Here is a 12,830-nt window from a genome sequence, read left to right as displayed (position 1 = left end):
GCATGTATGGCTCAAGGGGCAACATGCCCTTTAGTAGTGGCCCCCTGTCAGGGGCCTGATCCCAGAAAGGGTTTCTGATGTCCCACAGGGAAACACCCTCATTACAATAGGATCTGCCCTCCTGCAGCTGCTGGGGAGCCTGGAGCCTCAAAGAGCCGTCCACGGTCACTGGAATTTCTGGAGAATCTCCAAGTTAACTGCTGAGGACAGCAGTACTAAGCTGCACGAAGCAGCAAAATCGAGCACCAGCAAGCAGTAGTGCCGTCTGGGCCAGACCAACTGGGCTGTCTGATGCAGGAAGTGCGTGAGTCATCCACACACACAGACATTGGGATTGTGTCCAAGACAGCCAAAAGCCTGCCTGCTATGCCAGTGGTATTAAATGAAGCTCTTCAAGTTTCTCTATCAACTCAGCTGCTAGTGACCATCCTCAGCAGCCACCAGAGGTCAGGACAAAAGAACATCAAGAGGGGATCCAACTGCCCAGGTCGCTTTCGGGCAGCCTCGCATCGTGGGTTGGATTGTGGGTGCGGCTTCAATGAGGCGACGACAGTGTTTAAAGTTCGAGAGGTTTTAGTATTCACAGACCCCGGGAGGTACATGAGACATCTGGAGGCCACACTCAGAGGAGCAAGAGGACAGGCAGAAAGAGAGCTGACGGGGGTGGCAACTGGCAGTGGGAGTGGGGTGTGGCGCACTTCAAGTTCAGGGGCAAATGTCCGAATGTTTCCCTTTTTTCCTGTCACCCAGCTGGACTGCAGCGGTGTGATCTCGGCTCACTGCAACCTTCGCCTCCTGGGTTCAAGTAATTCTTCTGCCTCAGCCTCCCCAGTAGCTGGGCACCACCACCACGCCCGGCTAATTTTTTGTATTTTGAGTAGAGATGGGGTTTCACCATGTTGGCCAGGCTGTCTCGAACTCCTCGGCCTCCCAAAGTGCTGGGATTACAGGTGTGAGCCACCACGCCCAGCCAAGCTACAGCAATTTTCTATGATCATGAAAATCTGAGAATCTTCCCACCCTGGGCTATTTAGCCTCTTGAAGAATGATAGCAATTATGTAGCACTTGTTTACATCTAATACTCATAATAACACTGTGAGGCAGCCATCATCATCCCTTTTTTACTAGGGAGAATCCATGGCCCAGGGACTCCTGTAGTTTTTTCAGCATCATGCCTAGCCAGTCAGTGGAGACAGCAATATTTGTAAACCAGACCGAACAGAGTCACTACCTTTGCACGCTCAAGTGCTGCCATTGAAAGGCGTTCTTCCAAAATTACCAGGATAGGGTCCTGCCCTCATATAATAAATTTTTTCTCCTATTTCTTTTACTCATTTCCTCCTTTTTTCCTATCATTATCAGTCACTTTCACTGAGGTCTTCCCAGGGACATTGTTTAGTGTAGCTCAGGGTTTCTCAGCCTTGACACCAATGGCATTTAGGGCTGGTTAATTCTTTGTTGTGGTGGACTGTTCTGTACACAGTAGGATGTTTAGCGGCACCCCGGCCTCTATCCAGAGATGCCAGTAGCAACTCCCCATTCAGGAGTGACAACCAAAAGACATTGTCAAAGATCCCCTGGGAGGCAAAATACCTCCCACCCCCTCCCCCTGCCAGTTGGGTGTCACTGTAACAGTGTAAAGAGTACCAGGCTTTGGAGTCAGATCTCTACTCTGATCTTATCTCTGACACCTCGATGGTGTAAATTCTTGATCAGAGACATCTCTTTGAGCCCCCATTTTCCCCTCTGCAGAACTGAAATGGTTTTTTGATAAAGACTGATTTTCAGGGGAGGATTAAATAGAATAGACATGGACTGGAGGCTGAGGTGGGGGAATCGCTTGAACCCAGGAGGCAGAGGTTGCAGTGAGCTGAGATTGCACCACTACACTCCAGCTTGGCAACAGCGCGAGACTCCGTCTCAAAAACAAAACAAAACAAAAGAATAGACATGGAAATCATCTAGGATAGGTCAGTAAATCTGTAACAAATTAGAACTCTTAGCCCTCACCAGGCTGTGTGTTGTGTTGTGGGGTACAATCCCGAACCCTGCACTATGAAGCTCAGGGTCAGGACAAGAACGATGCTTATAGCAATAGTAGCTTCTACTTATGAACATTATCCACACACCAAGAGCTTCTCCCTTAACCCTCACAACTCCTCTCGTAGGCTCTGCGGATGGGATGTGTTAATATGTGTAAGCACTGAACATACCGTGAGACACGGTGAATATTGATTAACGTTAGTTTTAATTTGTATAACCATCGTACAGATGAGAAAGTTAAGACTTAGATTGAGGTGGGATGTGGTGAGGGATAAAAGGCCATTTTTTATACCAAAAAAAAATTGAGAATTGTATTTCTACTAGATCATTCTATCACATAATCACGCCCCCTCTCTTTCAAGAGAAACCTCCTTTGAACCATATTTCTTTCCAGCTTCAACCCTATCTAGCCAAGTGACCTCTCTGTAAGGGGAATTTCCAGCCAAACATCCAAAGAGAATGTCTCTAATTCTTCCTTTTCCTTCCTCGCCTCAGCTGTTCTCCTTAATCCACTCCACATTGACTTCTGTCCTTAGCCCTCCACCTAATGCATTTTCCCAAGGATGCTTATGACCCCCAGGCTGCCAACTCCAGTGAGTCCTTCTCAGTTTTTAAGACCTGATATCCCAATGACACAGGACCCATTGGATCACTTTCTCTGTTTTCAAACACATTTTTCCTATGCCATGAGATATATCCAAGAGATATGTACACACAATACACTCTTGGTCGTCTCTACAGCTCGATTCTCTTCCTCTTTTTAGTCCAATGTATGGTGTTTTCTATTCTAAATTTGACTCTAAATGTTGGGGTATCTCACATTCTATAAATGATATCATCCAGTCTCTGGGATTAAACCATTATGCTGTCTTTTCATCTAAATTATCAGCCGTGGCCTCTCCCTGGCACTCAAGTCTGATAAAACCTCTCCCCATGGGAGTCCCATAGACTCCAAACCTCACATGGTTTTACCAAACTGTTGATGTTCTCTGCCTCCCAAACCTGCCACTCTTCGAATATTCTGTATCTATTTGGAGATTAAATATTCAGTTGTTAAAGCTCCAGATCTAGAACTCACCTTTCATTTCTCTTTTCCTCACCACCCAGCGCCATCCACGTCTTACTCATTCTATCTACAGAACATGCTGAATGCACAGCCAGAGCCATTGCCATCTCCACGACCGGTGTCCATGGCCCTGTCAGGCTTGGATATTTGCACAAGCCTTGCAAATAGCTTTTTCCTGGTCCTGCTGCCCCCTCCCCTAAGATCCATTCTCCAGACAGAAATCAAATGAGCTTTAAAAAGGTCCAATAAGATGGTGATGTTATTCTCAATACCTTCCGATGGCTTCCAGACTTCTAAGTTACCCTTATCTTAGGTTCCCTTATCCTAGGTTCCCTTATCCATGGCCACATGTGCCCTGTGCATCCCTCAGACCTCATCTCTGCACTCTCATCAGACACGCTGGGCTCCACCCACTGGGCTCTAATTCCTTGAACTTGCAGCTCATTGTCATCTCAGGGCTTCTGCTTTCTCTATTCCTTCTGCCTACCGTGCTCTTCGTCTTGAGCTTCCTGCACCTGGCTCATTCTGAATATTCATATTTCAGGTCAAATATTATTTCAGAGAGATCCCACCTGACCCACTCTGCAAAGAAGAATGCCCAGGTACAGCCTATTTCACCAGATACTTTTCTCCTTTATTTGTTTGTTCATTTATCTTCTCTCTTAAATACCCTCCACACTAGTACGTAAGCTCCACAGGACTATCAAGATCCTTCAATGCTACATCTCTACAATGCTACATGTCCAGTAGAAATATAATGTGTTAACTTTAGCTACATATGGGACTCAAAATTTTTTTGTAGCCACTTTTTAAAAAAGTAAAACACCTTTGGGGAAATTATTTTAGTAATAAATTTTATCTAATTACATATATGATAAATAATTGGCCAGTCACATTGACTCACGCCTGTAATCCCAGCACTTTGGGAGGCCGAGGTGGGCAGATCACGAGGTCAGGAGTTGAAGACCAGCCTGGCCAACATATTGAAACCCCGTCTCTACTAAAAATACAAAAAATTAGCCAGGCGTGGTGGCAGGTGCCTGTAATCCCAGCTACTCAGGAGGCTGAGGCAGGAGAATCGCTTGAACCTGGGAGGCAGAGGTTGCAGTGGGCTGAGATTGTGCCACTGCACTCCAGCCTGGGTGACAGCGCAAGACTCCATCCAAAAAAAAAAAAAAAAAATGTTACTGGAACATGTAACCAAATTAAACGTTGTTAATGAAATAGTTAACATTGTTTTCATACTAACGAAGTGGATTCTTCACTGGACTACGCTACTCCAGAGTTAGAAGGGCTCTGTCATATAGCAGGCATTTCAACAATAACTTTTGAATTTTCAGACCCCAACTTACCACCAGCTGAGATCCTTTTCCTGTGCCCAGTTCCTGGATTCCTGTGGAGCAACTCAGGCTCTAAGTACTTGTCAAAAGATGAAGTTATATGTTTAGTTTTAAGATCTTAATTGGCTTTGGTTATAAAGATGGAATCAGACAGCCTGTCATGCTATAAAACAAAATGAGTGTTTTGATAGTTAGAGCCAAGGAAGTTGGTTTTACAGGGATAGGAGGGCTAAAGAAAGCAGAAACAGAGAACAAAAACCTGATTGGTCATTTGGACGTTGCATTTTTTTGTGCAGCAGGAATAGAGAGACAGCAATAAGGAACAACTGATTGATTGAAGTCAAGTTACCACAGATTGCTTTTTTTTTTTGTAAAGATGAAAGCAGACAGAACTTCATGTGCATGCCCACTGAAACTGGCCTGTTTTAGGAATTTGTCCATTTTCTCTCTCTCCTGATTTCTCAAAAGTTCAGATAAATTAGTTTTGGTTTGGTGATGTGGAGTTTTAGTATGACTGACTCCATTTGGTTTGCTTTGTTGAACCTAGTACAATAGGTCAGTCCAAACCACTTACTTCCTGTTTTTATAGAACAGGCTTCAGCAGAGACTTAGTTGAAGGACACGGGGACAATGGAGCTGGAATCAACCCTGACACAAACTCAGGGTTTCTTACCATTACCAGAAGACACCTTGGAGATGTTCTCAGACGATTTATCTTAGAAACTTACGTGTCTGAATGTTCCTTCACGTCCAGCCTTCTGTGGGAGACTGGAGTTCATCCTTCCAAATATCAAAGGCCAAGAAATCTGAGAGTCCAGGCCCTTTCTTTTCAGAGATTCAGGAAAATGAAAGAAACAATTACCAAGGTGAGAAGAATGAGAAGAAAAACAGTAAAAAAACAAAGATGCACGGTGAAACAAAAACTCGATTCTCTACTTTCACAATCCTTCTGACCAAATGTAGTTTTTCTCCACACCAAGAAATTCTCCAATTCTCTGGGGACACCACCTGAGCCACCTGCAATTAAAAATTCAGTTATGATGCTGTCTACCTGGATTCAGCGTCAGATCCGAAAAGCTAAAGGGCTCACTCCCACAAACTGTTCTCAGATCAGATCAGACATCTGTTGCAAGTCTCAGGTGGCTACTTGTACTTCTGACTGACAGGCTATAAACTGGGTGTTCCAATGACACCAATAAATTGCTAGAATGGCACACAGAACTCAGGAAAGCACTTTGTTTACATCTGTTGCTTTATATAAGGAATATACCTCAGGAATAGTCCATTGGAAAGAGGCATGTGGCAGGTATGTGGCAGGGAAGGGGTTGGGTGGTGCGTGAAGCTTCCATGCTCTCTTCAGGCAGCCACTCTCCCAGCACTCCTGAGTGTTCACCAATGTGGAAGCTCATCAAATCTCATTGTTCAAGAGTTTTTATGGAACTCAATCTCCAGTCCCTGCCTCCCCTTCCTGGAGATCAGTAGGTGGGGCTGACAGCTCCAACCCTCTAATCCCTTGGTCTTTCTGGTGACCAGTCCCATCCTAAGGCCATGATCTCCTTAGCATAAACTCAGGTATGATCAAAAGGGGCTGTTTATGAATAACAAATAATACTCCTATCACTCAGGAAATTCCAAGGGTTTTAAGAGTCCTGTGCCAGAAATCTGTGACAAAATCAAATATGCTTTGAGGTATTTCATACCTCAGAGTTACAAAAAGAAGCAGTAACTAGGAGCATGGAGAGAGGTAAAGAAGGTAAATGAGAGACACTTTTCACTTCACACCATTGCCGAGATTAACCCCCTAACCTTCTGCCCCTAGGGAGATGCTCTATGGACTACTGATCTAAGGAGATGGGCTCTTTCTGAGTTTTTAAACACCATCAGAATGTTGCTCTCAAGCCCAAGGAATAGAACCATGAAAAACAGTGGAGAGCCACAAAACAAGAGTCAACTATTTTCTATTTTCTCTCTGATTCACTGGATGTTTTCAGTGATAAGGTAGAGTAAACCAATGAAGCACATAAGCCATGGAGAAATTTATTATTAAAAAAAGTTTTGGAAGGGGATAGATCTGGAATTTGAACAAAAATTGAGTTTAATGTCACCCTTCCACTCCATCATCATATTGGTTTTCTTCTAGGGCCTTCTTGAAAGTGACCACAGAATGGCTGCCACTGTTCTGGACATTGCATCAACAGGCTCTCCCGAGCCAGAATCATGAGACAGGCAGAAAATGTGACTCATTCACATGCCTCTTTCATTTTATTGCAGAGGGAAACCTTGTCCAGAGTCTCTTCAGGACCTCTCCTTGTCTTTCATTGCCAAAGCATGCCATCTCTAGACCAATCAATGGCCAAGAAATAACAAAAATACCAATACATAAAAATAAAGGTCAGGGACAGTGGCTCATGCCTGTAATGCCAGAATTTGGGGAGGCCAAGACAGGAGGATTGCTTGAGCTCAGGAGTTCAAGACCAGCCTGGGCAACATAGTGAGACCCCATCTCTAAAAACAAAAAAAGATTAGCTGGGTATGGTGGTGTGGACCTGTAGTTCCAGCTACTCAGGAGGTGAAGTCGGAGGACTGCTTTGTCAGGGAGGTTGAGGCTGCAGTGAGCCATGATGATGCCACTGCCCTTGAGCCTGGGCAACGAGCAATACCTTACCTCAAAAAAAAAAAAAAAAAAAAAAAAAAAAGACAAGTTGCTCATATTGGCTTAGGCCAATCATGATTGATTTCCTAGGACAGTGGCACATTGCTACCTGCCACCTGATTAAAATGGAATTTACTTATCAGCATAATAAAGGGTGGTGGGTATTGCATGAGGCCTCTGAAGATGTGCTCCCTTGCTGGCTCCTGCAGACATAGAGCTTAAACAGACATGTGCTTTACCCTGGAGATGCCGACTACCCAGGTAAAGAGGTGACAGCGTCACTCTACTGTGACTAAGCATAGTCTTATGCACCCTTTGTGCACAATGGTGTCCTCTGCCATTTCCCTAAGCAGTCACAGTAGAGTGGGGGTATATAGTGATAGACAGATGCCTGGTTCATTATGAGATTTCCCAAAAGGAACAACTAACTGAGACTGACAGGGTCCAGGGTCACTTCCAAGTGCAATGCAGATAACATCCGGGATGAATCTTAAAGACTCAGATAAAGAAGAAAAAAAAATACATTCCAGGCAGAGGAGAGTGAAAGCATGCAGGAAAGGGTCAAAAAATAGCAGGTTACCTGTGGTTATTGGAGCATAGATGGTGAGGCAGACAGCAATAAACACTGAGTGTGTAGCAAGTGGCAGAAGCCATCTGTTGGAGGGTCCTGAATGCTACAAGAAGGACTTGGAATTTCTTCATAATAACATGAATAACCATTTAAGCAGGACAGTGACTTGTCAGGTGTGTGCTTCTGAAAAATATTGTTCTGTAGTCCCGCAAAGGGATGCCTTTGAGAATGTTTCTAATTGGAGACAGAGATATTAGAATGGAGAATGTTGCCAGAAATCAAGGTAAGGTTCTTGAAGAGCTACCCAGGGCAGGAATAGTGTGATCAAGAAGAGGCGTAGCTTAGAGACAGATTGTCCAGGCTGAGTAGACCAGCCTTGGAGACTGGATGGCTGTGGGGAATGGGGAAGAATGAGTGCTCTTTATAAATTCCACATTCCTAAAGTTACTATTGCTGCATCTGCTACAGTCTGAATGTTTGTTTCTCCCCTCCCCAGATTTGTATGGGAAATCCTAATCCCCCAGGTTATGGTATTAAAAGGCGGGACCATAGGGAGGAGATTAGAGCGTGATGGTTGCACCCTCATAAATAGGATTAGTGCCTTTGTAAGAAAGCCTTGAGGGAGCTTGTCTGTCTTCCACCATGTGAGGACATATGGAAAGCGCTGTCTATGAGTAGTGGGCCCTCATCAGACATGGAATCTGTTGGCACCCTAACCTTGGTTTTTCTTTTTTTATTCTTTCCTTTTTTTTTTTTTTTGAGAGAAAGTCTTGCTTTGTCACCCAGGCTGGAGTGCAGCAGTGCAATCTCGTCTCACTGCAACCTCCACCTCCTGAGTTCAAGGGATTCTCGTGCCTCAGCCTCTCAAGCAGCTGGGATTACAGGAGTGTGCCACCATGCCCGGCTAATTTTTTTTTTTTTTCTGGTAAAGATGGGATTTTGCCATGTTGCCCAGGCTGTTCTCAAACTCCTGGCCTCAAGCAATCCCAAACTGCTGAGATTATGGTGGCATGAGCCACTGTGCCCAGCCTTAATGTTGGTTTTTCTATCCTCCAGTACTGTGAGTAATAAATTTATGTGGATCATAACTTACTCTAATAGATTTTGTTATAGCAGCTCAAATGGGCTAAAAGACTAATTTGTACCAAGAAGTAGAGGTATTATAATTAGAAATACCTAAAAATGTGGAAATGGCTTTGGAACTGGGTAATGTGAGAAGCTAGAAGAGTTTGTACGTGAGTGCTAGAAAAAACTCTACATTTCCATGAATGTAACGTTGAGGGTGATTCTGCTACAGGCTCAGAAGAAGATTGCAATAATGATCAGAGTATTGGTAGAAATGTAGAAGTAGGTCATTCTGATGAGATCTCAGATGAAAATGAGAAATATTATTGGAAACTGTAGGAAAGGACAGCCTCATTATAAAGTGGCAAAGAACTTGGCTGAATTGTGTCTGTGTCCTTGTGCTTTGTGGAAGGTAGAACTTCTGAGTGATGGAATAAGATGTTTGGTGGAAGTTACATCTAAGCAAAGCATTGAGGGTGTGGCATGGCTTCTCTTGATTGCTTATAGTAAAATGCAGGAAAAGAGTTACATAAAAAATGGCAATTATAGGCCAGGCACGGTGGCTCACTCCTGTAATCCCAGCACTTTGGGAGACCGAGGCAGGTGGATCATAAGGTCAGGAGATCGAGACCAGCCTGGCCAACATAGTGAAACTCTGTCTCTACTAAAAATACAAAAATGAGCCGGGTGTGGTGGTGAACACCTGTAATCCCAGTTACTCAGAGGCTGAGGCAAGAGAATTGCTTGAACCTGGGAGGCAGAGGTTGCAGTGGGCCGAGATCGCGCCACTGCACACCCCAGCCTGGGCGATAGAGTAAGACTCCATCTCAAAAAAAAAAAAAATGGCAATTATAATCAAAAAGGAAGTAGAACCTAAAGATTTGGAAAATTCTCAGCCTGTAAAAAGTGCAAAAGTATGTTCAGGGGAGAACACCAATGGTGTGGGTAAGTGAACATTTGATACGGAGATTAGCATGGATAGAAGCCAGATAGTATTCATCAAGACAATGGAAGAATGACTCTGAAGGCATCTCACAGATCTTCACATCTTCCCTGCCCATCACAGGCACAGAATGCAAACAATTTCAAGGTTTTGGCAGCACACAATTTCAAGATTGTATTCCCCATATTCCAGTATAGCACTCCTTGGCCTTCCAAGCTTTGGCTCAAGCACGCCAGACTGCGGCTCAGGCCACTTCTCTGGATGGCACAGGCTGTAAGCCAAGGCTACATCTGTGTGGTGTCATCTCCACCAGGGCACAGAGTGCATGAGCTGCGGGGTTGTGGCTGCCTCCCCTTAGATTCTGAAGGAAGGCGCTACCTGGAGTCGCAGGCATGCAACTCAGGGAGAGGGCTGTCTCCAGAGACTCTCTGTCTCTCCACAGAGAGTCCCTCCCCCAATATGATGGCATTAAGAGAATGCCCAGTACGGCAGCGGGGATGGGGCCACCACAGAGTGCCTCCACTAGGGCAATGTCCAGTGGAACCCTGGGGGTAAGGCTGCCCCTGAGACCTCAGAATGGTGTAGCCACCTGTGTGCAATACCACCCTTGGGGAGCTACAGCACCTGACTTCAGCCCCTGAGAGCTGCTGCATCAGCTACACCCAGCAAAGCCATGATGGTGGTTCTGCCCAGAGCTGTGGTGGCCCAACCCCAGCTCCAGTGTGTCCAAAAAGCAGAACATGGAGTCAAAGAACATTATACCGAGGCCTTAAAATGTATTTGCCACATTGTTTTGGACTTCCTCAGGATCTGGTTCCCCTTTCTTCCTTCGTATTTCTCCTTTTTGATATGGGAATGTCAATCCTAGATTGTCCCACCACTATATTTTTGAAAGCACGTAATTGTCTGATTTAACAGGCTTACAGCTGAAGAGGAATTTGCCTCAGGATGAATCATACTTTGAGTCTCACCCATGTCCGATTGAGACGATCCTTAGATGATTTTTGCCCCGTTGGAGTGGAAGTTCATTTTAAGACTCTTATTCTGTTTACTTGCCTCTAGGCATTTTTGTTAATCATGGGCCATTTCGTAGCAAGAAAGAAAACCTACTTATGTTTTGTTTTTTGTTTGTTTGTTTTTTTTTTAGATGGAGTCTTGATCTGTCAACCAGGTTGGAATACAGTGGCATAATCTCAGCTCACCGCAACCTCCACTTCCCAGGTTCAAGTGATTCTCCTGCCTCAGCCTCCTGAGTAGCTGGGATTATAGGCATGCGCCAACATGCTCGGCTTATTTCTGTATTTTTAGCACAGATGGGGTCTCGCCGTGTTGGCCAGGCTGGTCTTGAACTCCTGACCAGCCTGGTGATCCGTCCACCTCGACCTCCCAAAGTGCTGGGATTACAGGTGTGAGCCACCATACCCAACCGCTTATGTTTTAATAACGAGAGTTTATGGGGAACATGCAGAGGCATCCAGGAACCCAGTTTTAGGAAGAATAATTGGACTTCAAAAGACTTGCAAATGTGTTTGGCAATTAGTCTCTGTGGGGTCCTTTGCCTCTTTTTTTCTCTTGACATCTGGGTCCTTCTCCTTTATGCATAATGGTGTCCTCTGCCATTTCCCTTATTTTAATTCCCCCCTCCCAACCATCACACACACACAGTATTTTGGTTTCCTTGTGCCTCTTAGACACATCTATACTTCTTACCCTTCCTTCCTTGGGAATCTTCTAAAATGCTTCTGGTTATTAGGACCCAAAGATAAATTTTTATAAAATAAATCTGAACATATCTCGCCTCAGATCTAAAATTTTCAGCATTTTTTCATTTCATCCCTATCTTCCTGGCATGAGATGCTGTATTGTGAGACCAGGAGCTATGGCAGCTATCTTGGGGCCATGAGGTGGCAATTTCCAGGAAAAAAAAAAAAAACGCCAAAATAGTGATGAAAAAGTGAAAAGATCAAAATAAACTTTTTAAATGATATAATTTGGACAGAAAGTAATTTAGTACTACTCACTTGCAAAATTCTTGGAAAGCAAATAAACCATAAATGTTGTCTTTGGTTTAAGCCATTGTTAGGTGTAATTTTAAATTATAAACTACTTAAAATTGTAAACAGCCTTAATGACACAAAGCCTTGGGAATAATGCTTTTAGGTGGACTACCTTATTTCTGTCTCTGCTTCCCATTTATCTCCATACCACTCTGATACCCTTGGATAGAACCTAATATTTCAGAAAGCCCACCACCTCTTTGCACTAGAAACCTACAAATGAGCTTCCACTGGAGCCAAAAATTATGGGGTTAATCTTGGCAATGTGCCTGGGTGTGGATGCTCTGTCCTGTCAACTTCTCTGCCTCCCTTCAATCTCTCAGTGGTTTTGGTCTCCATCCTTCTCGTCTTCATTCTGCCTTTCATTGCTTCCCTCTAATTCTTCTGTTACTGGAAGGGGGTCCTGATCCAGACCCCAAGGGAGGGTTCTCGATCTCGCACAAGGAAGAATTCAGCGTGACTCCATAGAATAAAGTGAAAACAAGTTTACTAAGAAAGTAAAGGAATAAAGCATGGCTATTCCATAGACAAAGTAGCCCTGAGGGCTGCTAGTTGGCCATTTTTATGGTTATTTCTTGATGATATGCTAAACAAGGGGTGGATTATTCATTCCTCCCCTTTTTAGACCATATAGGGTAACTTCCTGACGTTGCCATGGCATCTGTAACCTGTCATGGCGCTGGTGGGGGTGTAGCAGTGAGGATGACCAGAGGTCACTCTCATGGCCATCTTGATTTTGGTGGCTTTTGGCCGGCTTCTTTACTGCAACCTGTTTTATCAGCAAGGTCTTTATGACCTGTTTTTTTGTGCTGACCTCCTATCTCATCCTGTGACTTAGAATGCCTTCACTGTCTGGGAATGCAGCCCGGTAGGTCTCAGCCTAATTTTACCCAGCTACTATTCAACATGGAGTTGCTCTGGTTCCAGTGCCTCTGACATCATTACAGTACTTGCTCCTCTCTTTACCTTGACTCTTGGAGAGAGAAGGGTCCTGGACACCCAGATTCCTTGGCCCTTTAGGTTGAGAGGGTTGAATCTCTGCATCCCACAAAGACTGAGGTTGAGAAACACAGTCAGGTACTTTAGTTTCT

General features: G+C 44.4%; 1 protein-coding gene across 1 annotated transcript in view; it reads right to left on the bottom strand.

Moving 5' to 3' along the window:
* FPR3 (formyl peptide receptor 3) overlaps positions 1 to 4,977 on the bottom strand; it is a 29,471-nt gene extending 24,494 nt beyond the window's left edge. The window contains exon 1 of the mRNA XM_003813669.6: positions 4,463 to 4,977. The gene's annotated coding sequence lies outside the window, so the exon portion shown is untranslated. The remainder of the gene's footprint in view (positions 1 to 4,462) is intronic.
* Positions 4,978 to 12,830: the final 7,853 nt, after the last annotated feature.

The sequence above is a fragment of the Pan paniscus genome, chromosome 20 (assembly GCF_029289425.2).
Source record: "Pan paniscus chromosome 20, NHGRI_mPanPan1-v2.0_pri, whole genome shotgun sequence".
NCBI classification, from domain to species: Eukaryota; Metazoa; Chordata; class Mammalia; order Primates; family Hominidae; genus Pan; species Pan paniscus.
Note: the sequence above shows the minus strand (reverse complement) of the source record. Positions and strands in the feature narration are given on the sequence as shown.